This window comes from Pleurodeles waltl, chromosome 1_1 (assembly GCF_031143425.1).
Source record: "Pleurodeles waltl isolate 20211129_DDA chromosome 1_1, aPleWal1.hap1.20221129, whole genome shotgun sequence".
NCBI classification, from domain to species: Eukaryota; Metazoa; Chordata; class Amphibia; order Caudata; family Salamandridae; genus Pleurodeles; species Pleurodeles waltl.
This window is the reverse complement of record NC_090436.1, coordinates 758,065,790-758,091,770: the sequence shown is the minus strand read 5'-3', so window position 1 is coordinate 758,091,770 and position 25,981 is coordinate 758,065,790.

The window sequence follows — 25,981 nt, the reverse complement described above, 5'->3', positions numbered from 1 at the left end:
CATTGCGCTTTGGGGCGTTTCCTGTCACGGGCGCTAAGCCTACGCACACAAGTGAGGTATCATTTTTATCGGGAGACGTGGGGGAACGCTGGGTGGAAGGAAATTCGTGGCTCCTCTCAGATTCCAGAACTTTCTGCCACAGAAATGTGAGGAACATGTGTTTTTTTAGCCAAATTTTGAGGTTTGCAAAGGATTCTGGGTAACAGAACCTGGTCCGAGCCACACAAGTCACCACATCTTGGATTCCCCTAGGTCTCTAGTTTTCAGAAATGCACAGGTTTGGTAGGTTTCCCTAGGTGGCGGCTGAGCTACAGGCCAAAATCTACAGGTAGGCACTTTGCAAAAAACACCTCTGTTTTCCTTCACAAATTTGGATGTGTCCACATTGCGCTTTGGGGCGTTTCCTGTCGCGGGCGCTAGGCCTACCCACACAAGTGAGGTATCATTTTTATCGGGAGACGCGGGGGAACGCTGGGTGGAAGGAAATTCGTGGCTCCTCTCAGATTCCAGAACTTTCTGCCACTGAAATGTGAGGAACATGTGTTTTTTTAGCCAAATTTTGAGGTTTGCAAAGGATTCTGGGTAACAGAACCTGGTCCGAGCCACACAAGTCACCCCATCTTGGATTCCCCTAGGTCTCTAGTTTTCAGAAATGCACAGGTTTGGTAGGTTTCCCTAGGTGGCGGCTGAGCTACAGGCCAAAATCTACAGGTAGGCACTTTGCAAAAAACACCTCTGTATTCCTTCAAAAATTTGGCTGTGTCCACATTGCGCTTTGGGGCGTTTCCTGTCACGGGCGCTAAGCCTACGCACACAAGTGAGGTATCATTTTTATCGGGAGACGTGGGGGAACGCTGGGTGGAAGGAAATTCGTGGCTCCTCTCAGATTCCAGAACTTTCTGCCACAGAAATGTGAGGAACATGTGTTTTTTTAGCCAAATTTTGAGGTTTGCAAAGGATTCTGGGTAACAGAACCTGGTCAGAGCCACACAAGTCACCCCATCTTGGATTCCCCTAGGTCTCTAGTTTTCAGAAATGCACAGGTTTGGTAGGTTTCCCTAGGTGGCGGCTGAGCTACAGGCCAAAATCTACAGGTAGGCACTTTGCAAAAAACACCTCTGTTTTCCTTCACAAATTTGGATGTGTCCACTTTGCGCTTTGGGGCGTTTCCTGTCGCGGGCGCTAGGCCTACCCACACAAGTGAGGTATCATTTTTATCGGGAGACGTGGGGGAACGCTGGGTGGAAGGAAATTCGTGGCTCCTCTCAGATTCCAGAACTTTCTGCCACAGAAATGTGAGGAACATGTGTTTTTTTAGCCACATTTTGAGGTTTGCAAAGGATTCTGGGTAACAGAACCAGGTCCGAGCCACACAAGTCACCCGATCTTGGATTCCCCTAGGTCTCTAGTTTTCAGAAATGCACAGGTTTGGTAGGTTTCCCTAGGTGGCGGCTGAGCTGCAGGCAAAAATCTACAGGTAGGCACTTTGCAAAAAACACCTTCGTTTTCCTTCACAAATTTGGATGTGTCCACATTGCGCTTTGGGGCGTTTCCTGTCGCGGGCGCTAGGCCTACCCACACAAGTGAGGTATCATTTTTATCGGGAGACGTGGGGGAACGCTGGGTGGAAGGAAATTCGTGGCTCCTCTCAGATTCCAGAACTTTCTGCCACAGAAATGTGAGGAACATGTGTTTTTTTAGCCAAATTTTGAGGTTTGCAAAGGATTCTGGGTAACAGAACCTGGTCCGAGCCACACAAGTCAACCCATCTTGGATTCCCCTAGGTCTCTAGTTTTCATAAATGTACAGGTTTGGTAGGTTTCCCTAGGTGGTGGCTGAGCTACAGGCCAAAATCTACAGGTAGGCACTTTGCAAAAAACACCTCTGTTTTCCTTCACAAATTTGGATGTGTCCACGTTGCGCTTTGGGGCGTTTCCTGACGCGGGCGCTAGGCCTACCCACACAAGTGAGGTATCATTTTTATCGGGAGACGTGGGGGAACGCTGGGTGGAAGGAAATTTGTGGCTCCTCTCAGATTCCAGAACTTTCTGCCACAGAAATGTTAGGAACATGTGTTTTTTTAGCCAAATTTTGAGGTTTGCAAAGGATTCTGGGTAACAGAACCTGGTCCGAGCCACACAAGTCACCCATCTTGGATTCCCCTAGGTCTCTAGTTTTCAGAAATGCACAGGTTTGGTAGGTTTGACTAGGTGGCAGCTGAGCTACAGGCCAAAATCTACAGGTAGGCACTTTGCAAAAAACACCTCTGATTTCCTTCAAAAATTTGGCTGTGTCCACATTGCGCTTTGGGGCGTTTCCTGTCACGGGCGCTAGGCCTACGCACACAAGTGAGGTATCATTTTTATCGGGAGACGTGGGGGAACGCTGGGTGGAAGGAAATTCGTGGCTCCTCTCAGATTCCAGAACTTTCTGCCACAGAAATGTGAGGAACATGTGTTTTTTTAGCCAAATTTTGAGGTTTGCAAAGGATTCTGGGTAACAGAACCTGGTCCGAGCCACACAAGTCACCCCATCTTGGATTCCCCTAGGTCTCCAGTTTTCAGAAATGCACAGGTTTGGTAGGTTTCCCTAGGTGGTGGCTGAGCTACAGGCCAAAATCTACAGGTAGGCACTTTGCCAAAAACACCTCTGTTTTCCTTCAAAAATTTGGCTGTGTCCACATTGCGCTTTGGGGCGTTTCCTGTCACGGGCGCTAGGCCTACGCACACAAGTGAGGTATCATTTTTATCGGGAGACGTGGGGGAACGCTGGGTGGAAGGAAATTCGTGGCTCCTCTCAGATTCCAGAACTTTCTGTCACAGAAATGTGAGGAACATGTGTTTTTTTAGCCACATTTTGAGGTTTGCAAAGGATTCTGGGTAACAGAACCTGGTCCGAGCCACACAAGTCACCCCATCTTGGATTCCCCTAGGTCTCTAGTTTTCAGAAATGCACAGGTTTGGTAGGTTTCCCTAGGTGGCGGCTGAGCTACAAGCCAAAATCTACAGGTAGGCACTTTGCAAAAAACACCTCTGTTTTCCGTCACAAATTTGGATGCGTCCACTTTGCGCTTTGGGACGTTTTCTGTCACGGGCGCTAGGCCTACCCACACAAGTGAGGTATCATTTTTATCGGGAGACGTGGGGGAACGCTGGGTGGAATGAAATTTGTGGCTTCTCTCAGATTCCAGAACTTTCTGCCACAGAAATGTTAGGAACATGTGTTTTTTTAGCCAAATTTTGAGGTTTGCAAAGGATTCTGGGTAACAGAACCTGGTCCGATCCACACAAGTCACCTCATCTTGGATTCCCCTAGGTCTCTAGTTTTCAGAAATGCACAGGTTTGGTAGGTTTCCCTAGGTGGCGGCTGAGCTACAGGCCAAAATCTACAGGTAGGCACTTTGCAAAAAACACCTCTGTTTTCCTTCACAAATTTGGATGTGTCCACGTTGCGCTTTGGGGCGTTTCCTGTCGCGGGCGCTAGGCCTACCCACACAAGTGAGGTATCATTTTTATCGGGAGACGTGGGGGAACGCTGGGTGGAAGGAAATTTGTGGCTCCTCTCAGATTCCAGAACTTTCTGCCACAGAAATTTGAGGAACATGTGTTTTTTTAGCCAAATTTTGAGATTTGCAAAGGATTCTGGGTAACAGAACCTGGTCCGAGCCACACAAGTCACCCCATCTTGGATTCCCCTGGGTCTCTAGTTTTCAGAAATGCACAGGTTTGGTAGGTTTCCCTAGTTGGCGGCTGAGCTACAGGCCAAAATCTACAGGTAGGCACTTTGCAAAAAACACCTCTGTTTTCCTTCACAAATTTGGATGTGTCCAGGTTGTGCTTTGGGGCGTTTCCTGTCGCGGGCGCTAGGCCTACCCACACAAGTGAGGTATCATTTTTATCGGGAGACGTGGGGGAAAGCTGGGTGGAAGGAAATTTGTGGCTCCTCTCAGATTCCAGAACTTTCTGCCACAGAAATTTTAGGAACATGTGTTTTTTTAGCCAAATTTTGAGGTTTGCAAAGGATTCTGGGTAACAGAACCTGGTCCGAGCCACACAAGTCACCCCATCTTAGATTCCCCTCGGTCTCTAGTTTTCAGAAATGCACAGGTTTGGTAGGTTTCCCTAGGTGGCGGCTGAGCTACAGGCCAAAATCTACATGTAGGCACTTTGCAAAAAACACCTCTGTTTTCCTTTAAAAATGTGGCTGTGTCCACATTGCGCTTTGGGGCGTTTCCTGTCACGGGCGCTAGGCCTACGCACACAAGTGAGGTATCATTTTTATCGGGAGACGTGGGGGAACGCTGGGTGGAGGGAAATTCGTGGCTCCTCTCAGATTCCAGAACTTTCTGCCACAGAAATGTGAGGAACATGTGTTTTTTTTAGCCAAATTTTGATGTTTGCAAAGGATTCTGGGTAACAGAACCTGGTCCGAGCCACACAAGTCACCCCATCTTGGATTCCCCTAGGTCTCTAGCTTTCAGAAATGCACAGGTTTGGTTGGTTTCCATAGGTGGCGTCTGAGCTACAGGCCAAAATCTACAGGTAGGCACTTTGCAAAAAACACCTCTGTTTTCTTTCACAAATTTGGATGTGTCCACGTTGCGCTTTGGGGCGTTTCCTGTCGCGGGCGCTAGGCCTACCCACACAAGTGAGGTATCATTTTTATCGGGAGACGTGGGGGAACGCTGGGTGGAAGGAAATTTGTGGCTCCTTTCAGATTCCAGAACTTTCTGCCACAGAAATGTTAGGAACATGTGTTTTTTTAGCCAAATTTTGAGGTTTGCAAAGGATTCTGGGTAACAGAACCTGGTCCGAGCCACACAAGTCACCCCATCTTGGATTCCCCTAGGTCTCTATTTTTCAGAAATGCACAGGTTTGGTAGGTTTCCCTAGGTGGCGGCTGAGCTACAGGCCAAAATCTACAGGTAGGCACTTTGCAAAAAACACCTCTGATTTCCTTCAAAAATTTGGCTGTGTCCACAATGCGCTTTGGGGTGTTTCCTGTCACGGGCGCTAGGCCTACGCACACAAGTGAGGTATCATTTTTATCGGGAGACGTGGGGGAACGCTGGGTGGAAGGAAATTCGTGGCTCCTCTCAGATTCCAGAACTTTCTGCCACAGAAATGTGAGGAACATGTGTTTTTTTAGCCAAATTTTGAGGTTTGCAAAGGATTCTGGGTAACAGAACCTGGTCCGAGCCACACAAGTCACCCCATCTTGGATTCCCCTAGGTCTCCAGTTTTCAGAAATGCACAGGTTTGGTAGGTTTCCCTAGGTGGCGGCTGAGCTACAGGCCAAAATCTACAGGTAGGCACTTTGCAAAAAACACCTCTGTTTTCCTTCACAAATTTGGATGTGTCCACTTTGCGCTTTGGGGCGTTTCCTGTCGCGGGCGCTAGGCCTACGCACACAAGTGAGGTATCATTTTTATCGGGAGACGTGGGGGAACGCTGAGTGGACGGAAATTCGTGGCTCCTCTCAGATTCCAGAACTTTCTGCCACAGAAATGTGAGGAACATGTGTTTTTTTAGCCAAATTTTGAGGTTTGCAAAGGATTCTGGGTAACAGAACCTGGTTCGAGCCACACAAGTCACCCCATCTTGGATTCCCCTAGGTCTCTAGTTTTCAGAAATGCACAGGTTTGGTAGGTTTCCCTAGGTGGTGGCTGAGCTACAGGCCAAAATCTACAGGTAGGCACTTTGCAAAAAACACCTCTGTTTTCCTTCAAAAATTTGGCTGTGTCCACATTGCGCTTTGGGGTGTTTCCTGTCACGGGCGCTAGGCCTACGCACACAAGTGAGGTATCATTTTTATCGGGAGACGTGGGGGAACGCTGGGTGGAAGGAAATTCGTGGCTCCTCTCAGATTCCAGAACTTTCTGCCACAGAAATGTGAGGAACATGTGTTTTTTTAGCCACATTTTGAGGTTTGCAAAGGATTCTGGGTAACAGAACCTGGTCCGAGCCACACAAGTCACCCAATCTTGGATTCCCCTAGGTCTCTAGTTTTCAGAAATGCACAGGTTTGGTAGGTTTCCCTAGTTGGCGGCTGAGCTACAAGCCAAAATCTACAGGTAGGCACTTTGCAAAAAACACCTCTGTTTTCCGTCGCAAATTTGGATGCGTCCACTTTGCGCTTTGGGGCGTTTTCTGTCACGGGCGCTAGGACTACCCACACAAGTGAGGTATCATTTTTATCGGGAGACGTGGGGGAACGCTGGGTGGAAGGAAATTTGTGGCTTCTCTCAGATTCCAGAACTTTCTGCCACAGAAATGTTAGGAACATGTGTTTTTTTAGCCAAATTTTAAGGTTTGCAAAGGATTCTGGGTAACAGAACCTGGTCCGAGCCACACAAGTCACCCCATCTTGCATTCCCCTAGGTCTCTAGTTTTCATAAATGCACAGGTTTGGTAGGTTTCCCTAGGTGGCGGCTGAGCTACAGGCCAAAATCTACAGGTAGGCACTTTGCAAAAAACACCTCTGTTTTCCTTCACAAATTTGGATGTGTCCACGTTGCGCTTTGGGGCGTTTCCTGTCGCGGGCGCTAGGCCTACCCACACAAGTGAGGTATCATTTTTATCGGGAGACGTGGGGGAGCGCTGGGTGGAAGGAAATTTGTGGCTCCTCTCAGATTCCAGAACTTTCTGCCACAGAAATGTTAGGAACATGTGTTTTTTTAGCCAAATTTTGAGGTTTGCAAAGGATTCTGGGTAACAGAACCTGGTCCGAGCCACACAAGTCACCCATCTTGGATTCCCCTAGGTCTCTAGTTTTCAGAAATGCACAGGTTTGGTAGGTTTCCCTAGGTGGCAGCTGAGCTACAGGCCAAAATCTACAGGTAGGCACTTTGCAAAAAACACCTCTGATTTTCTTCAAAAATTTGGCTGTGTCCACATTGCGCTTTGGGGCGTTTCCTGTCACGGGCGCTAGGCCTACGCACACAAGTGAGGTATCATTTTTATCGGGAGACGTGGGGGAACGCTGGGTGGAAGGAAATTCGTGGCTCCTCTCAGATTCCAGAACTTTCTGCCACAGAAATGTGAGGAACATGTGTTTTTTTAGCCAAATTTTGAGGTTTGCAAAGGATTCTGGGTAACAGAACCTGGTCCGAGCCACACAAATCACCCCATCTTGGATTACCCTAGGTCTCCAGTTTTCAGAAATGCACAGGTTTGGTAGGTTTCCCTAGGTGGTGGCTGAGCTATAGGCCAAAATCTACAGGTAGGCACTTTGCCAAAAACACCTCTGTTTTCCTTCAAAAATTTGGCTGTGTCCACATTGCGCTTTGGGGCGTTTCCTGTCACGGGCGCTAGGCCTACGCACACAAGTGAGGTATCATTTTTATCGGGAGACGTGGGGGAACGCTGGGTGGAAGGAAATTCGTGGCTCCTCTCAGATTCCAGAACTTTCTGCCACAGAAATGTGAGGAACATGTGTTTTTTTAGCCACATTTTGAGGTTTGCAAAGGATTCTGGGTAACAGAACCTGGTCCGAGCCACACAAGTCACCCCATCTTGGATTCCCCTAGGTCTCTAGTTTTCAGAAATGCACAGGTTTGGTAGGTTTCCCTAGGTGGCGGCTGAGCTACAAGCCAAAATCTACAGGTAGGCACTTTGCAAAAAACACCTCTGTTTACCGTCACAAATTTGGATGCGTCCACTTTGCGCTTTGGGGCGTTTTCTGTCACGGGCGCTAGGCCTACCCACACAAGTGAGGTATCATTTTTATCGGGAGACGTGGGGGAACGCTGGGTGGAAGGAAATTTGTGGCTTCTCTCAGATTCCAGAACTTTCTGCCACAGAAATGTTAGGAACATGTGTTTTTTTAGCCAAATTTTGAGGTTTGCAAAGGATTCTGGGTAACAGAACCTGGTCCGATCCACACAAGTCACCTCATCTTGGATTCCCCTAGGTCTCTAGTTTTCAGAAATGCACAGGTTTGGTAGTTTTCCCTAGGTGGCGGCTGAGCTACAGGCCAAAATCTACAGGTAGGCACTTTGCAAAAAACACCTCTGTTTTCCTTCACAAATTTGGATGTGTCCACGTTGCGCTTTGGGGCGTTTCCTGTCGCGGGCGCTAGGCCTACCCACACAAGTGAGGTATCATTTTTATCGGGAGACGTGGGGGAACGCTGGGTGGAAGGAAATTTGTGGCTCCTCTCAGATTCCAGAACTTTCTGCCACAGAAATTTGAGGAACATGTGTTTTTTTAGCCAAATTTTGAGATTTGCAAAGGATTCTGGGTAACAGAACCTGGTCCGAGCCACACAAGTCACCCCATCTTGGATTCCCCTAGGTCTCTAGTTTTCAGAAATGCACAGGTTTGGTAGGTTTCCCTAGGTGGCGGCTGAGCTACAGGCCAAAATCTACAGGTAGGCACTTTGCAAAAAACACCTCTGTTTTCCTTCACAAATTTGGATGTGTCCAGGTTGTGCTTTGGGGCGTTTCCTGTCGCGGGCGCTAGGCCTACCCACACAAGTGAGGTATCATTTTTATCGGGAGACGTGGGGGAAAGCTGGGTGGAAGGAAATTTGTGGCTCCTCTCAGATTCCAGAACTTTCTGCCACAGAAATTTTAGGAACATGTGTTTTTTTAGCCAAATTTTGAGGTTTGCAAAGGATTCTGGGTAACAGAACCTGGTCCGAGCCACACAAGTCACCCCATCTTAGATTCCCCTCGGTCTCTAGTTTTCAGAAATGCACAGGTTTGGTAGGTTTCCCTAGGTGGCGGCTGAGCTACAGGCCAAAATCTACAGGTAGGCACTTTGCAAAAAACACCTCTGTTTTCCTTCAAAAATTTGGCTGTGTCCACATTGAGCTTTGGGGCGTTTCCTGTCACGGGCGCTAAGCCTACGCACACAAGTGAGGTATCATTTTTATCGGGAGACGTGGGGGAACGCTGGGTGGAAGGAAATTCGTGGCTCCTCTCAGATTCCAGAACTTTCTGCCACAGAAATGTGAGGAACATGTGTTTTTTTAGCCAAATTTTGAGGTTTGCAAAGGATTCTGGGTAACAGAACCTGGTCAGAGCCACACAAGTCACCCCATCTTGGATTCCCCTAGGTCTCTAGTTTTCAGAAATGCACAGGTTTGGTAGGTTTCCCTAGGTGGCGGCTGAGCTACAGGCCAAAATCTACAGGTAGGCACTTTGCAAAAAACACCTCTGTTTTCCTTCACAAATTTGGATGTGTCCACGTTGCGCTTTGGGGCGTTTCCTGTCGCGGGCGCTAGGCCTACCCACACAAGTGAGGTATCATTTTTATCGGGAGACGTGGGGGAACGCTGGGTGGAAGGAAATTTGTGGCTCCTCTCAGATTCCAGAACTTTCTGCCACAGAAATTTGAGGAACATGTGTTTTTTTAGCCAAATTTTGAGATTTGCAAAGGATTCTGGGTAACAGAACCTGGTCCGAGCCACACAAGTCACCCCATCTTGGATTCCCCTAGGTCTCTAGTTTTCAGAAATGCACAGGTTTGGTAGGTTTCCCTAGGTGGCGGCTGAGCTACAGGCCAAAATCTACAGGTAGGCACTTTGCAAAAAACACCTCTGTTTTCCTTCACACATTTGGATGTGTCCAGGTTGTGCTTTGGGGCGTTTCCTGTCGCGGGCGCTAGGCCTACCCACACAAGTGAGTTATCATTTTTATCGGGAGACGTGGGGGAAAGCTGGGTGGAAGGAAATTTGTGGCTCCTCTCAGATTCCAGAACTTTCTGCCACAGAAATTTTAGGAACATGTGTTTTTTTAGCCAAATTTTGAGGTTTGCAAAGGATTCTGGGTAACAGAACCTGGTCCGAGCCACACAAATCACCCCATCTTGGATTACCCTAGGTCTCCAGTTTTCAGAAATGCACAGGTTTGGTAGGTTTCCCTAGGTGGTGGCTGAGCTATAGGCCAAAATCTACAGGTAGGCACTTTGCCAAAAACACCTCTGTTTTCCTTCAAAAATTTGGCTGTGTCCACATTGCGCTTTGGGGCGTTTCCTGTCACGGGCGCTAGGCCTACGCACACAAGTGAGGTATCATTTTTATCGGGAGACGTGGGGGAACGCTGGGTGGAAGGACATTCGTGGCTCCTCTCAGATTCCAGAACTTTCTGCCACAGAAATGTGAGGAACATGTGTTTTTTTAGCCACATTTTGAGGTTTGCAAAGGATTCTGGGTAACAGAACCTGGTCCGAGCCACACAAGTCACCCCATCTTAGATTCCCCTCGGTCTCTAGTTTTCAGAAATGCACAGGTTTGGTAGGTTTCCCTAGGTGGCGGCTGAGCTACAGGCCAAAATCTACAGGTAGGCACTTTGCAAAAAACACCTCTGTTTTCCTTTAAAAATGTGGCTGTGTCCACATTGCGCTTTGGGGCGTTTCCTGTCACGGGCGCTAGGCCTCCGCACACAAGTGAGGTATCATTTTTATCGGGAGACGTGGGGGAACGCTGGGTGGAGGGAAATTCGTGGCTCCTCTCAGATTCCAGAACTTTCTGCCACAGAAATGTGAGGAACATGTGTTTTTTTAGCCAAATTTTGAGGTTTGCAAAGGATTCTGGGTAACAGAACCTGGTCAGAGCCACACAAGTCACCCCATCTTGGATTCCCCTAGGTCTCTAGTTTTCAGAAATGCACAGGTTTGGTAGGTTTCCCTAGGTGGCGGCTGAGCTACAGGCCAAAATCTACAGGTAGGCACTTTGCAAAAAACACCTCTGTTTTCCTTCACAAATTTGGATGTGTCCACTTTGCGCTTTGGGGCGTTTCCTGTCGCGGGCGCTAGGCCTACCCACACAAGTGAGGTATCATTTTTATCGGGAGACGTGGGGGAACGCTGGGTGGAAGGAAATTCGTGGCTCCTTTCAGATTCCAGAACTTTCTGCCACAGAAATGTGAGGAACATGTGTTTTTTTAGCCAAATTTTGAGGTTTGCAAAGGATTCTGGGTAACAGAACCTGGTCCGAGCCACACAAGTCACCCCATCTTGGATTCCCCTAGGTCTCTAGTTTTCAGAAATGCACAGGTTTGGTAGGTTTCCCTAGGTGGTGGCTGAGCTACAGGCCAAAATCTACAGGTAGGCACTTTGCAAAAAACACCTCTGTTTTCCTTCAAAAATTTGGCTGTGTCCACATTGCGCTTTGGGGCGTTTCCTGTCACGGGCGCTAGGCCTACGCACACAAGTGAGGTATCATTTTTATAGGGAGACGTGGGGGAACGCTGGGTGGAAGGAAATTCGTGGCTCCTCTCAGATTCCAGAACTTTCTGCCACAGAAATGTGAGGAACATGTGTTTTTTTAGCCACATTTTGAGGTTTGCAAAGGATTCTGGGTAACAGAACCAGGTCCGAGCCACACAAGTCACCCGATCTTGGATTCCCCTAGGTCTCTAGTTTTCAGAAATGCACAGGTTTGGTAGGTTTCCCTAGGTGGCGGCTGAGCTGCAGGCAAAAATCTACAGGTAGGCACTTTGCAAAAAACACCTTTGTTTTCCTTCACAAATTTGGATGTGTCCACATTGCGCTTTGGGGCGTTTCCTGTCGCGGGCGCTAGGCCTACCCACACAAGTGAGGTATCATTTTTATCGGAGACGTGGGGGAACGCTGGGTGGAAGGAAATTCGTGGCTCCTCTCAGATTCCAGAACTTTCTGCCACAGAAATGTGAGGAACATGTGTTTTTTTAGCCAAATTTTGAGGTTTGCAAAGGATTCTGGGTAACAGAACCTGGTCCGAGCCACACAAGTCAACCCATCTTGGATTCCCCTAGGTCTCTAGTTTTCATAAATGTACAGGTTTGGTAGGTTTCCCTAGGTGGTGGCTGAGCTACAGGCCAAAATCTACAGGTAGGCACTTTGCAAAAAACACCTCTGTTTTCCTTCACAAATTTGGATGTGTCCACGTTGCGCTTTGGGGCGTTTCCTGACGCGGGCGCTAGGCCTACCCACACAAGTGAGGTATCATTTTTATCGGGAGACGTGGGGGAACGCTGGGTGGAAGGAAATTTGTGGCTCCTCTCAGATTCCAGAACTTTCTGCCACAGAAATGTTAGGAACATGTGTTTTTTTAGCCAAATTTTGAGGTTTGCAAAGGATTCTGGGTAACAGAACCTGGTCCGAGCCACACAAGTCACCCATCTTGGATTCCCCTAGGTCTCTAGTTTTCAGAAATGCACAGGTTTGGTAGGTTTCCCTAGGTGGCAGCTGAGCTACAGGCCAAAATCTACAGGTAGGCACTTTGCAAAAAACACCTCTGATTTCCTTCAAAAATTTGGCTGTGTCCACATTGCGCTTTGGGGCGTTTCCTGTCACGGGCGCTAGGCCTACGCACACAAGTGAGGTATCATTTTTATCGGGAGACGTGGGGGAACGCTGGGTGGAAGGAAATTCGTGGCTCCTCTCAGATTCCAGAACTTTCTGCCACAGAAATGTGAGGAACATGTGTTTTTTTAGCCAAATTTTGAGGTTTGCAAAGGATTCTGGGTAACAGAACCTGGTCCGAGCCACACAAGTCACCCCATCTTGGATTCCCCTAGGTCTCCAGTTTTCAGAAATGCACAGGTTTGGTAGGTTTCCCTAGGTGGTGGCTGAGCTACAGGCCAAAATCTACAGGTAGGCACTTTGCCAAAAACACCTCTGTTTTCCTTCAAAAATTTGGCTGTGTCCACATTGCGCTTTGGGGCGTTTCCTGTCACGGGCGCTAGGCCTACGCACACAAGTGAGGTATCATTTTTATCGGGAGACGTGGGGGAACGCTGGGTGGAAGGAAATTCGTGGCTCCTCTCAGATTCCAGAACTTTCTGTCACAGAAATGTGAGGAACATGTGTTTTTTTAGCCACATTTTGAGGTTTGCAAAGGATTCTGGGTAACAGAACCTGGTCCGAGCCACACAAGTCACCCCATCTTGGATTACCCTAGGTCTCTAGTTTTCAGAAATGCACAGGTTTGGTAAGTTTCCCTAGGTGGCGGCTGAGCTACAAGCCAAAATCTACAGGTAGGCACTTTGCAAAAAACACCTCTGTTTTCCTTCACAAATTTGGATGCGTCCACTTTGCGCTTTGGGACGTTTTCTGTCACGGGCGCTAGGCCTACCCACACAAGTGAGGTATCATTTTTATCGGGAGACGTGGGGGAACGCTGGGTGGAATGAAATTTGTGGCTTCTCTCAGATTCCAGAACTTTCTGCCACAGAAATGTTAGGAACATGTGTTTTTTTAGCCAAATTTTGAGGTTTGCAAAGGATTCTGGGTAACAGAACCTGGTCCGATCCACACAAGTCACCTCATCTTGGATTCCCCTAGGTCTCTAGTTTTCAGAAATGCACAGGTTTGGTAGGTTTCCCTAGGTGGCGGCTGAGCTACAGGCCAAAATCTACAGGTAGGCACTTTGCAAAAAACACCTCTGTTTTCCTTCACAAATTTGTATGTGTCCACGTTGCGCTTTGGGGCGTTTCCTGTCGCGGGCGCTAGGCCTACCCACACAAGTGAGGTATCATTTTTATCGGGAGACGTGGGGGAACGCTGGGTGGAAGGAAATTTGTGGCTCCTCTCAGATTCCAGAACTTTCTGCCACAGAAATTTGAGGAACATGTGTTTTTTTAGCCAAATTTTGAGATTTGCAAAGGATTCTGGGTAACAGAACCTGGTCCGAGCCACACAAGTCACCCCATCTTGGATTCCCCTGGGTCTCTAGTTTTCAGAAATGCACAGGTTTGGTAGGTTTCCCTAGGTGGCGGCTGAGCTACAGGCCAAAATCTACAGGTAGGCACTTTGCAAAAAACACCTCTGTTTTCCTTCACAAATTTGGATGTGTCCAGGTTGTGCTTTGGGGCGTTTCCTGTCGCGGGCGCTAGGCCTACCCACACAAGTGAGGTATCATTTTTATCGGGAGACGTGGGGGAAAGCTGGGTGGAAGGAAATTTGTGGCTCCTCTCAGATTCCAGAACTTTCTGCCACAGAAATTTTAGGAACATGTGTTTTTTTAGCCAAATTTTGAGGTTTGCAAAGGATTCTGGGTAACAGAACCTGGTCCGAGCCACACAAGTCACCCCATCTTAGATTCCCCTCGGTCTCTAGTTTTCAGAAATGCACAGGTTTGGTAGGTTTCCCTAGGTGGCGGCTGAGCTACAGGCCAAAATCTACATGTAGGCACTTTGCAAAAAACACCTCTGTTTTCCTTTAAAAATGTGGCTGTGTCCACATTGCGCTTTGGGGCGTTTCCTGTCACGGGCGCTAGGCCTACGCACACAAGTGAGGTATCATTTTTATCGGGAGACGTGGGGGAACGCTGGGTGGAGGGAAATTCGTGGCTCCTCTCAGATTCCAGAACTTTCTGCCACAGAAATGTGAGGAACATGTGTTTTTTTTAGCCAAATTTTGATGTTTGCAAAGGATTCTGGGTAACAGAACCTGGTCCGAGCCACACAAGTCACCCCATCTTGGATTCCCCTAGGTCTCTAGCTTTCAGAAATGCACAGGTTTGGTTGGTTTCCATAGGTGGCGTCTGAGCTACAGGCCAAAATCTACAGGTAGGCACTTTGCAAAAAACACCTCTGTTTTCCTTCACAAATTTGGATGTGTCCACGTTGCGCTTTGGGGCGTTTCCTGTCGCGGGCGCTAGGCCTACCCACACAAGTGAGGTATCATTTTTATCGGGAGACGTGGGGGAACGCTGGGTGGAAGGAAATTTGTGGCTCCTTTCAGATTCCAGAACTTTCTGCCACAGAAATGTTAGGAACATGTGTTTTTTTAGCCAAATTTTGAGGTTTGCAAAGGATTCTGGGTAACAGAACCTGGTCCGAGCCACACAAGTCACCCCATCTTGGATTCCCCTAGGTCTCTATTTTTCAGAAATGCACAGGTTTGGTAGGTTTCCCTAGGTGGCGGCTGAGCTACAGGCCAAAATCTACAGGTAGGCACTTTGCAAAAAACACCTCTGATTTCCTTCAAAAATTTGGCTGTGTCCACAATGCGCTTTGGGGTGTTTCCTGTCACGGGCGCTAGGCCTACGCACACAAGTGAGGTATCATTTTTATCGGGAGACGTGGGGGAACGCTGGGTGGAAGGAAATTCGTGGCTCCTCTCAGATTCCAGAACTTTCTGCCACAGAAATGTGAGGAACATGTGTTTTTTTAGCCAAATTTTGAGGTTTGCAAAGGATTCTGGGTAACAGAACCTGGTCCGAGCCACACAAGTCACCCCATCTTGGATTCCCCTAGGTCTCCAGTTTTCAGAAATGCACAGGTTTGGTAGGTTTCCCTAGGTGGCGGCTGAGCTACAGGCCAAAATCTACAGGTAGGCACTTTGCAAAAAACACCTCTGTTTTCCTTCACAAATTTGGATGTGTCCACTTTGCGCTTTGGGGCGTTTCCTGTCGCGGGCGCTAGGCCTACGCACACAAGTGAGGTATCATTTTTATCGGGAGACGTGGGGGAACGCTGAGTGGACGGAAATTCGTGGCTCCTCTCAGATTCCAGAACTTTCTGCCACAGAAATGTGAGGAACATGTGTTTTTTTAGCCAAATTTTGAGGTTTGCAAAGGATTCTGGGTAACAGAACCTGGTTCGAGCCACACAAGTCACCCCATCTTGGATTCCCCTAGGTCTCTAGTTTTCAGAAATGCACAGGTTTGGTAGGTTTCCCTAGGTGGTGGCTGAGCTACAGGCCAAAATCTACAGGTAGGCACTTTGCAAAAAACACCTCTGTTTTCCTTCAAAAATTTGGCTGTGTCCACATTGCGCTTTGGGGTGTTTCCTGTCACGGGCGCTAGGCCTACGCACACAAGTGAGGTATCATTTTTATCGGGAGACGTGGGGGAACGCTGGGTGGAAGGAAATTCGTGGCTCCTCTCAGATTCCAGAACTTTCTGCCACAGAAATGTGAGGAACATGTGTTTTTTTAGCCACATTTTGAGGTTTGCAAAGGATTCTGGGTAACAGAACCTGGTCCGAGCCACACAAGTCACCCAATCTTGGATTCCCCTAGGTCTCTAGTTTTCAGAAATGCACAGGTTTGGTAGGTTTCCCTAGTTGGCGGCTGAGCTACAAGCCAAAATCTACAGGTAGGCACTTTGCAAAAAACACCTCTGTTTTCCGTCACAAATTTGGATGCGTCCACTTTGCGCTTTGGGGCGTTTTCTGTCACGGGCGCTAGGCCTACCCACACAAGTGAGGTATCATTTTTATCGGGAGACGTGGGGGAACGCTGGGTGGAAGGAAATTTGTGGCTTCTCTCAGATTCCAGAACTTTCTGCCACAGAAATGTTAGGAACATGTGTTTTTTTAGCCAAATTTTGAGGTTTGCAAAGGATTCTGGGTAACAGAACCTGGTCCGAGCCACACAAGTCACCCCATCTTGCATTCCCCTAGGTCTCTAGTTTTCATAAATGCACAGGTTTGGTAGGTTTCCCTAGGTGGCGGCTGAGCTACAGGCCAAAATCTACAGGTAGGCACTTTGCAAAAAACACCTCTGTTTTCCTTCACAAATTTGGATGTGTCCACGTTGCACTTTGGGGCGTTTCCTGTCGCGGGCGCTAGGCCTACCCACACAAGTGAGGTATCATTTTTATCGGGAGACGTGGGGGAGCGCTGGGTGGAAGGAAATTTGTGGCTCCTCTCAGATTCCAGAACTTTCTGCCACAGAAATGTTAGGAACATGTGTTTTTTTAGCCAAATTTTGAGGTTTGCAAAGGATTCTGGGTAACAGAACCTGGTCCGAGCCACACAAGTCACCCATCTTGGATTCCCCTAGGTCTCTAGTTTTCAGAAATGCACAGGTTTGGTAGGTTTCCCTAGGTGGCAGCTGAGCTACAGGCCAAAATCTACAGGTAGGCACTTTGCAAAAAACACCTCTGATTTTCTTCAAAAATTTGGCTGTGTCCACATTGCGCTTTGGGGCGTTTCCTGTCACGGGCGCTAGGCCTACGCACACAAGTGAGGTATCATTTTTATCGGGAGACGTGGGGGAACGCTGGGTGGAAGGAAATTCGTGGCTCCTCTCAGATTCCAGAACTTTCTGCCACAGAAATGTGAGGAACATGTGTTTTTTTAGCCACATTTTGAGGTTTGCAAAGGATTCTGGGTAACAGAACCTGGTCCGAGCCACACAAGTCACCCCATCTTGGATTCCCCTAGGTCTCTAGTTTTCAGAAATGCACAGGTTTGGTAGGTTTCCCTAGGTGGCGGCTGAGCTACAAGCCAAAATCTACAGGTAGGCACTTTGCAAAAAACACCTCTGTTTACCGTCACAAATTTGGATGCGTCCACTTTGCGCTTTGGGGCGTTTTCTGTCACGGGCGCTAGGCCTACCCACACAAGTGAGGTATCATTTTTATCGGGAGACGTGGGGGAACGCTGGGTGGAAGGAAATTTGTGGCTTCTCTCAGATTCCAGAACTTTCTGCCACAGAAATGTTAGGAACATGTGTTTTTTTAGCCAAATTTTGAGGTTTGCAAAGGATTCTGGGTAACAGAACCTGGTCCGATCCACACAAGTCACCTCATCTTGGATTCCCCTAGGTCTCTAGTTTTCAGAAATGCACAGGTTTGGTAGTTTTCCCTAGGTGGCGGCTGAGCTACAGGCCAAAATCTACAGGTAGGCACTTTGCAAAAAACACCTCTGTTTTCCTTCACAAATTTGGATGTGTCCACGTTGCGCTTTGGGGCGTTTCCTGTCGCGGGCGCTAGGCCTACCCACACAAGTGAGGTATCATTTTTATCGGGAGACGTGGGGGAACGCTGGGTGGAAGGAAATTTGTGGCTCCTCTCAGATTCCAGAACTTTCTGCCACAGAAATTTGAGGAACATGTGTTTTTTTAGCCAAATTTTGAGATTTGCAAAGGATTCTGGGTAACAGAACCTGGTCCGAGCCACACAAGTCACCCCATCTTGGATTCCCCTAGGTCTCTAGTTTTCAGAAATGCACAGGTTTGGTAGGTTTCCCTAGGTGGCGGCTGAGCTACAGGCCAAAATCTACAGGTAGGCACTTTGCAAAAAACACCTCTGTTTTCCTTCACAAATTTGGATGTGTCCAGGTTGTGCTTTGGGGCGTTTCCTGTCGCGGGCGCTAGGCCTACCCACACAAGTGAAGTATCATTTTTATCGGGAGACGTGGGGGAAAGCTGGGTGGAAGGAAATTTGTGGCTCCTCTCAGATTCCAGAACTTTCTGCCACAGAAATTTTAGGAACATGTGTTTTTTTAGCCAAATTTTGAGGTTTGCAAAGGATTCTGGGTAACAGAACCTGGTCCGAGCCACACAAGTCACCCCATCTTAGATTCCCCTCGGTCTCTAGTTTTCAGAAATGCACAGGTTTGGTAGGTTTCCCTAGGTGGCGGCTGAGCTACAGGCCAAAATCTACAGGTAGGCACTTTGCAAAAAACACCTCTGTTTTCCTTTAAAAATGTGGCTGTGTCCACATTGCGCTTTGGGGCGTTTCCTGTCACGGGCGCTAGGCCTACGCACACAAGTGAGGTATCATTTTTATCGGGAGACGTGGGGGAACGCTGGGTGGAGGGAAATTCGTGGCTCCTCTCAGATTCCAGAACTTTCTGCCACAGAAATGTGAGGAACATGTGTTTTTTTAGCCAAATTTTGATGTTTGCAAAGGATTCTGGGTAACAGAACCTGGTCCGAGCCACACAAGTCACCCCATCTTGGATTCCCCTAGGTCTCTAGCTTTCAGAAATGCACAGGTTTGGTTGGTTTCCATAGGTGGCGTCTGAGCTACAGGCCAAAATCTACAGGTAGGCACTTTGCAAAAAACACCTCTGTTTTCCTTCACAAATTTGGATGTGTCCAAGTTGCGCTTTGGGGCGTTTCCTGTCGCGGGCGCTAGGCCTACCCACACAAGTGAGGTATCATTTTTATCGGGAGACGTGGGGGAACGCTGGGTGGAAGGAAATTTGTGGCTCCTCTCAGATTCCAGAACTTTCTGCCACAGAAATGTTAGGAACATGTGTTTTTTTAGCCAAATTTTGAGGTTTGCAAAAGATTCTGGGTAACAGAACCTGGTCCGAGCCACACAAGTCACCCCATCTTGGATTCCCCTAGGTCTCTATTTTTCAGAAATGCACAGGTTTGGTAGGTTTCCCTAGGTGGCGGCTGAGCTACAGGCCAAAATCTACAGGTAGGCACTTTGCAAAAAACACCTCTGATTTCCTTCAAAAATTTGGCTGTGTCCACATTGCGCTTTGGGGTGTTTCCTGTCACGGGCGCTAGGCCTACGCACACAAGTGAGGTATCATTTTTATCGGGAGACGTGGGGGAACGCTGGGTGGAAGGAAATTCGTGGCTCCTCTCAGATTCCAGAACTTTCTGCCACAGAAATGTGAGGAACATGTGTTTTTTTAGCCAAATTTTGAGGTTTGCAAAGGATTCTGGGTAACAGAACCTGGTCCGAGCCACACAAGTCACCCCATCTTGGATTCCCCTAGGTCTCCAGTTTTCAGAAATGCACAGGTTTGGTAGGTTTCCCTAGGTGGCGGCTGAGCTACAGGCCAAAATCTACAGGTAGGCACTTTGCAAAAAACACCTCTGTTTTCCTTCACAAATTTGGATGTGTCCACTTTGCGCTTTGGGGCGTTTCCTGTCGCGGGCGCTAGGCCTACGCACACAAGTGAGGTATCATTTTTATCGGGAGACGTGGGGGAACGCTGAGTGGAAGGAAATTCGTGGCTCCTCTCAGATTCCAGAACTTTCTGCCACAGAAATGTGAGGAACATGTGTTTTTTTAGCCAAATTTTGAGGTTTGCAAAGGATTCTGGGTAACAGAACCTGGTCCGAGCCACACAAGTCACCCCATCTTGGATTCCCGTAGGTCTCTAGTTTTCAGAAATGCACAGGTTTGGTAGGTTTCCCTAGGTGGTGGCTGAGCTACAGGCCAAAATCTACAGGTAGGCACTTTGCAAAAAACACCTCTGTTTTCCTTCAAAAATTTGGCTGTGTCCACATTGCACTTTGGGGCGTTTCCTGTCACGGGCGCTAGGCCTACGCACACAAGTGAGGTATCATTTTTATCGGGAGACGTGGGGGAACGCTGGGTGGAAGGAAATTCGTGGCTCCTCTCAGATTCCAGAACTTTCTGCCACAGAAATGTGAGGAACATGTGTTTTTTTAGCCACATTTTGAGGTTTGCAAAGGATTCTGGGTAACAGAACCTGGTCCGAGCCACACAAGTCACCCAATCTTGGATTCCCCTAGGTCTCTAGTTTTCAGAAATGCACAGGTTTGGTAGGTTTCCCTAGTTGGCGGCTGAGCTACAAGCCAAAATCTACAGGTAGGCACTTTGCAAAAAACACCTCTGTTTTCCGTCACAAATTTGGATGCATCCACTTTGTGCTTTGGGGCGTTTTCTGTCACGGGCGCTAGGCCTACCCACACAAGTGAGGTATCATTTTTATCGGGAGACGTGGGGGAACGCTGGGTGGAAGGAAATTTGTGGCTTCTCTCAGATTCCAGAACTTTCTGCCACAGAAATGTTAGGAACATGTGTTTTTTTAGCCAAATTTTGAGGTTTGCAAAGGATTCTGGGTAACAGAACCTGGTCCGAGCCACACAAGTCACCCCATCTTGCATTCCCCTAGGTCTCTAGTTTTCATAAATGCACAGGTTTGGTAGGTTTCCCTAGGTGGCGGCTGAGCTACAAGCCAAAATCTACAGGTAGGCACTTTGCAAAAAACACCTCTGTTTTCCGTCACAAATTTGGATGCGTCCACTTTGCGCTTTGGGGCGTTTTCTGTCACGGGCGCTAGGCCTACCCACACAAGTGAGGTATCATTTTTATCGGGAGACGTGGGGGAACGCTGGGTGGAAGTAAATTTGTGGCTTCTCTCAGATTCCAGAACTTTCTGCCACAGAAATGTTAGGAACATGTGTTTTTTTAGCCAAATTTTGAGGTTTGCAAAGGATTCTGGGTAACAGAACCTGGTCCGATCCACACAAGTCACCTCATCTTGGATTCCCCTAGGTCTCTAGTTTTCAGAAATGCACAGGTTTGGTAGGTTTCCCTAGGTGGCGGCTGAGCTACAGGCCAAAATCTACAGGTAGGCACTTTGCAAAAAACACCTCTGTTTTCCTTCACAAATTTGGATGTGTCCACGTTGCGCTTTGGGGCGTTTCCTGTCGCGGGCGCTAGGCCTACCCACACAAGTGAGGTATCATTTTTATCGGGAGACGTGTGGGAACGCTGGGTGGAAGGAAATTTGTGGCTACTCTCAGATTCCAGAACTTTCTGCCACAGAAATTTGAGGAACATGTGTTTTTTTAGCCAAATTTTGAGATTTGCAAAGGATTCTGGGTAACAGAACCTGGTCCGAGCCACACAAGTCACCCCATCTTGGATTCCCCTAGGTCTCTAGTTTTCAGAAATGCACAGGTTTGGTAGGTTTCCCTAGGTGGCGGCTGAGCTACAGGCCAAAATCTACAGGTAGGCACTTTGCAAAAAACACCTCTGTTTTCCTTCACAAATTTGGATGTGTCCAGGTTGTGCTTTGGGGCGTTTCCTGTCGCGGGCGCTAGGCCTACCCACACAAGTGAGGTATCATTTTTATCGGGAGACGTGGGGGAAAGCTGGGTGGAAGGAAATTTGTGGCTCCTCTCAGATTCCAGAACTTTCTGCCACAGAAATTTTAGGAACATGTGTTTTTTTAGCCAAATTTTGAGGTTTGCAAAGGATTCTGGGTAACAGAACCTGGTCCGAGCCACACAAGTCACCCCATCTTAGATTCCCCTCGGTCTCTAGTTTTCAGAAATGCACAGGTTTGGTAGGTTTCCCTAGGTGGCGGCTGAGCTACAGGCCAAAATCTACAGGTAGGCACTTTGCAAAAAACACCTCTGTTTTCCTTTAAAAATGTGGCTGTGTCCACATTGCGCTTTGGGGCGTTTCCTGTCACGGGCGCTAGGCCTCCGCACACAAGTGAGGTATCATTTTTATCGGGAGACGTGGGGGAACGCTGGGTGGAGGGAAATTCGTGGCTCCTCTCAGATTCCAGAACTTTCTGCCACAGAAATGTGAGGAACATGTGTTTTTTTAGCCACATTTTGAGGTTTGCAAAGGATTCTGGGTAACAGAACCTGGTCCGAGCCACACAAGTCACCCAATCTTGGATTCCCCTAGGTCTCTAGTTTTCAGAAATGCACAGGTTTGGTAGGTTTCCCTAGTTGGCGGCTGAGCTACAAGCCAAAATCTACAGGTAGGCACTTTGCAAAAAACACCTCTGTTTTCCGTCACAAATTTGGATGCGTCCACTTTGCGCTTTGGGGCGTTTTCTGTCACGGGCGCTAGGCCTACCCACACAAGTGAGGTATCATTTTTATCGGGAGACGTGGGGGAACGCTGGGTGGAAGGAAATTTGTGGCTTCTCTCAGATTCCAGAACTTTCTGCCACAGAAATGTTAGGAACATGTGTTTTTTTAGCCAAATTTTGAGGTTTGCAAAGGATTCTGGGTAACAGAACCTGGTCCAAGCCACACAAGTCACCCCATCTTGGATTCCCCTAGGTCTCTAGTTTTCAGAAATGCACAGGTTTGGTAGGTTTCCCTAGGTGGCGGCTGAGCTACAGGCCAAAATCTACAGGTAGGCACTTTGCAAAAAACACCTCTGTTTTCCTTCACAAATTTGGATGTGTCCACTTTGCGCTTTGGGGCGTTTCCTGTCGCGGGCACTAGGCCTACCCACACAAGTGAGGTATCATTTTTATCAGGAGACGTGGGGGAATGCTGGGTGGAAGGAAATTCGTGGCTCCTTTCAGATTCCAGAACTTTCTGCCACAGAAATTTGAGGAACATGTGTTTTTTTAGCCAAATTTTGAGGTTTGCAAAGGATTCTGGGTAACAGAACCTGGTCCGAGCCACACAAGTCACCCCATCTTGGATTCCCCTAGGTCTCTAGTTTTCAGAAATGCACAGGTTTGGTAGGTTTCCATAGGTGGCGGCTGAGCTACAGGCCAAAATCTACAGGTAGGCACTTTGCAAAAAACACCTCTGTTTTCCTTCACAAATTTGGATGTGTCCACGTTGCGCTTTGGGGCATTTCCTGTCGCGGGCGCTAGGCCTACCCACACAAGTGAGGTATCATTTTTATCGGGAGACGTGGGGGAACGCTGGGTGGAAGGAAATTCGTGGCTCCTCTCAGATTCCAGAACTTTCTGCCACAGAAATGTGAGGAACATGTGTTTTTTTAGCCAAATTTTGAGGTTTGCAAAGGATTCTGGGTAACAGAACCTGGTCCGAGCCACACAAGTCAACCCATCTTAGATTCCCCTAGGTCTCTAGTTTTCATAAATGCACAGGTTTGGTAGGTTTCCCTAGGTGGCGGCTGAGCTACAGGCCAAAATCTACAGGTAGGCACTTTGCAAAAAACACCTCTGTTTTCCTTCACAAATTTGGATGTGTCCACGTTGCGCTTTGGGGCGTTTCCTGTCGCGGGCGCTAGGCCTACGCACACAAGTGAGGTATCATTTTTATCGGGAGACGTGGGGGAACGCTGGGTGGAAGGAAATTCGTGGCTCCTCTCAGATTCCAGAACTTTCTGCCACAGAAATGTGAGGAACATGTGTTTTTTTAGCCAAATTTTGAGGTTTGCAAAGGATTCTGGGTAACAGAACCTGGTCCGAGCCACACAAGTCAACCCATCTTGGATTCCCCTAGGTCTCCAGTTTTCAGAAATGCACAGGTTTGGTAGGTTTCCATAGGTGGCGGCTGAGCTACAGGCCAAAATCTACAGGTAGGCACTTTGCAAAAAACACCTCTGTTTTCCTTCACAAATTTGGATGTGTCCACTTTGCGCTTTGGGGCGTTTCCTGTCGCGGGCGCTAGGCCTACGCACACAAGTGAGGTATCATTTTTATCGGGAGACGTGGGGGAACGCTGAGTGGAAGGAAATTCGTGGCTCCTCTCAGATTCCAGAACTTTCTGCCACAGAAATGTGAGGAACATTTGTTTTTTTAGCCAAATGTTGAGGTTTGCAAAGGATTCTGGGTAACAGAACCTGGTCCGAGACACACAAGTCACCCCATCTTGGATTCCCCTAGGTCTCTAGTTTTCAGAAATGCACAGGTTTGGTAGGTTTCCATAGGTGGCGGCTGAGCTACAGGCCAAAATCTACAGGTAGGCACTTTGCAAAAAACACCTCTGTTTTCCTTCACAAATTTGGATGTGTCCACTTTGCGCTTTGGGGCGTTTCCTGTCGCGGGCGCTAGGCCTACGCACACAAGTGAGGTATCATTTTTATCGGGAGACGTGGGGGAACACTGAGTGGAAGGAAATTTGTGGCTCCTCTCAGATTCCAGAACTTTCTGCCACAGAAATGTGAGGAACATGTGTTTTTTTAGCCAAATTTTGAGGTTTGCAAAGGATTCTGGGTAACAGAACCTGGTCCGAGCCACACAAGTCAACCCATCTTGGATTCCCCTAGGTCTCTAGTTTTCATAAATGCACAGGTTTGGTAGGTTTCCCTAGGTGGCGGCTGAGCTACAGGCCAAAATCTACAGGTAGGCACTTTGCAAAAAACACCTCTGTTTTCCTTCACAAATTTGGATGTGTCCACGTTGCGCTTTGGGGCGTTTCCTGTCGCGGGCGCTAGGCCTACCCACACAAGTGAGGTATCATTTTTATCGGGAGACGTGTGGGAACGCTGGGTGGAAGGAAATTTGTGGCTCCTCTCAGATTCCAGAACTTTCTGCCACAGAAATGTTAGGAACATGTGTTTTTTTAGCCAAATTTTGAGGTTTGCAAAGGATTCTGGGTAACAGAACCTGGTCCGAGCCACACAAGTCACCCCATCTTGGATTCCCCTAGGTCTCTAGTTTTCAGAAATGCACAGGTTTGGTAGGTTTCCCTAGGTGGCGGCTGAGCTACAGGCCAAAATCTACAGGTAGGCACTTTGCAAAAAACACCTCTGTTTTCCTTCAAAAATTTGGCTGTGTCCACATTGCGCTTTGGGGCGTTTCCTGTCACGGGCGCTAGGCCTACGCACACAAGTGAGGTATCATTTTTATCGGGAGACGTGGGGGAACGCTGGGTGGAAGGAAATTCGTGGCTCGTCTCAGATTCCAGAACTTTCTGCCACAGAAATGTGAGGAACATGTGTTTTTTTAGCCAAATTTTGAGGATTGCAAAGGATTCTGGGTAACAGAACCTGGTCCGAGCCACACAAGTCACCCCATCTTGGATTCCCCTAGGTCTCCAGTTTTCAGAAATGCACAGGTTTGGTAGATTTCCCTAGGTGGCGGCTGAGCTACAGGCCAAAATCTACAGGTAGGCACTTTGCAAAAAACACCTCTGTTTTCCTTCACAAATTTGGATGTGTCCACTTTGCGCTTTGGGGCGTTTCCTGTCGCGGGCGCTAGGCCTACGCACACAAGTGAGGTATCATTTTTATCGGGAGACGTGGGGGAACGCTGAGTGGAAGGAAATTCGTGGCTCCTCTCAGATTCCAGAACTTTGTGCCACAGAAATGTGAGGAACATGTGTTTTTTTAGCCAAATGTTGAGGTTTGCAAAGGATTCTGGGTAACAGAACCTGGTCCGAGACACACAAGTCACCCCATCTTGGATTCCCCTAGGTCTCTAGTTTTCAGAAATGCACAGGTTTGGTAGGTTTCCCTTGGTGGTGGCTGAGCTACAAGCCAAAATCTACAGGTAGGCACTTTGCAAAAAACACCTCTGTTTTCCTTCAAAAATTTGGCTGTGTCCACATTGCGCTTTGGGGCGTTTCCTGTCACGGGCGCTAGGCCTACGCACACAAGTGAGGTATCATTTTTATCGGGAGACGTGGGGGAACGCTGGGTGGAAGGAAATTCGTGGCTCCTCTCAGATTCCAGAACTTTCTGCCACAGAAATGTGAGGAACATGTGTTTTTTTAGCCACATTTTGAGGTTTGCAAAGGATTCTGGGTAACAGAACCTGGTCCGAGCCACACAAGTCACCCCATCTTGGATTCCCCTAGGTCTCTAGTTTTCAGAAATGCACAGGTTTGGTAGGTTTCCCTAGGTGGCGGCTGAGCTACACGCCAAAATC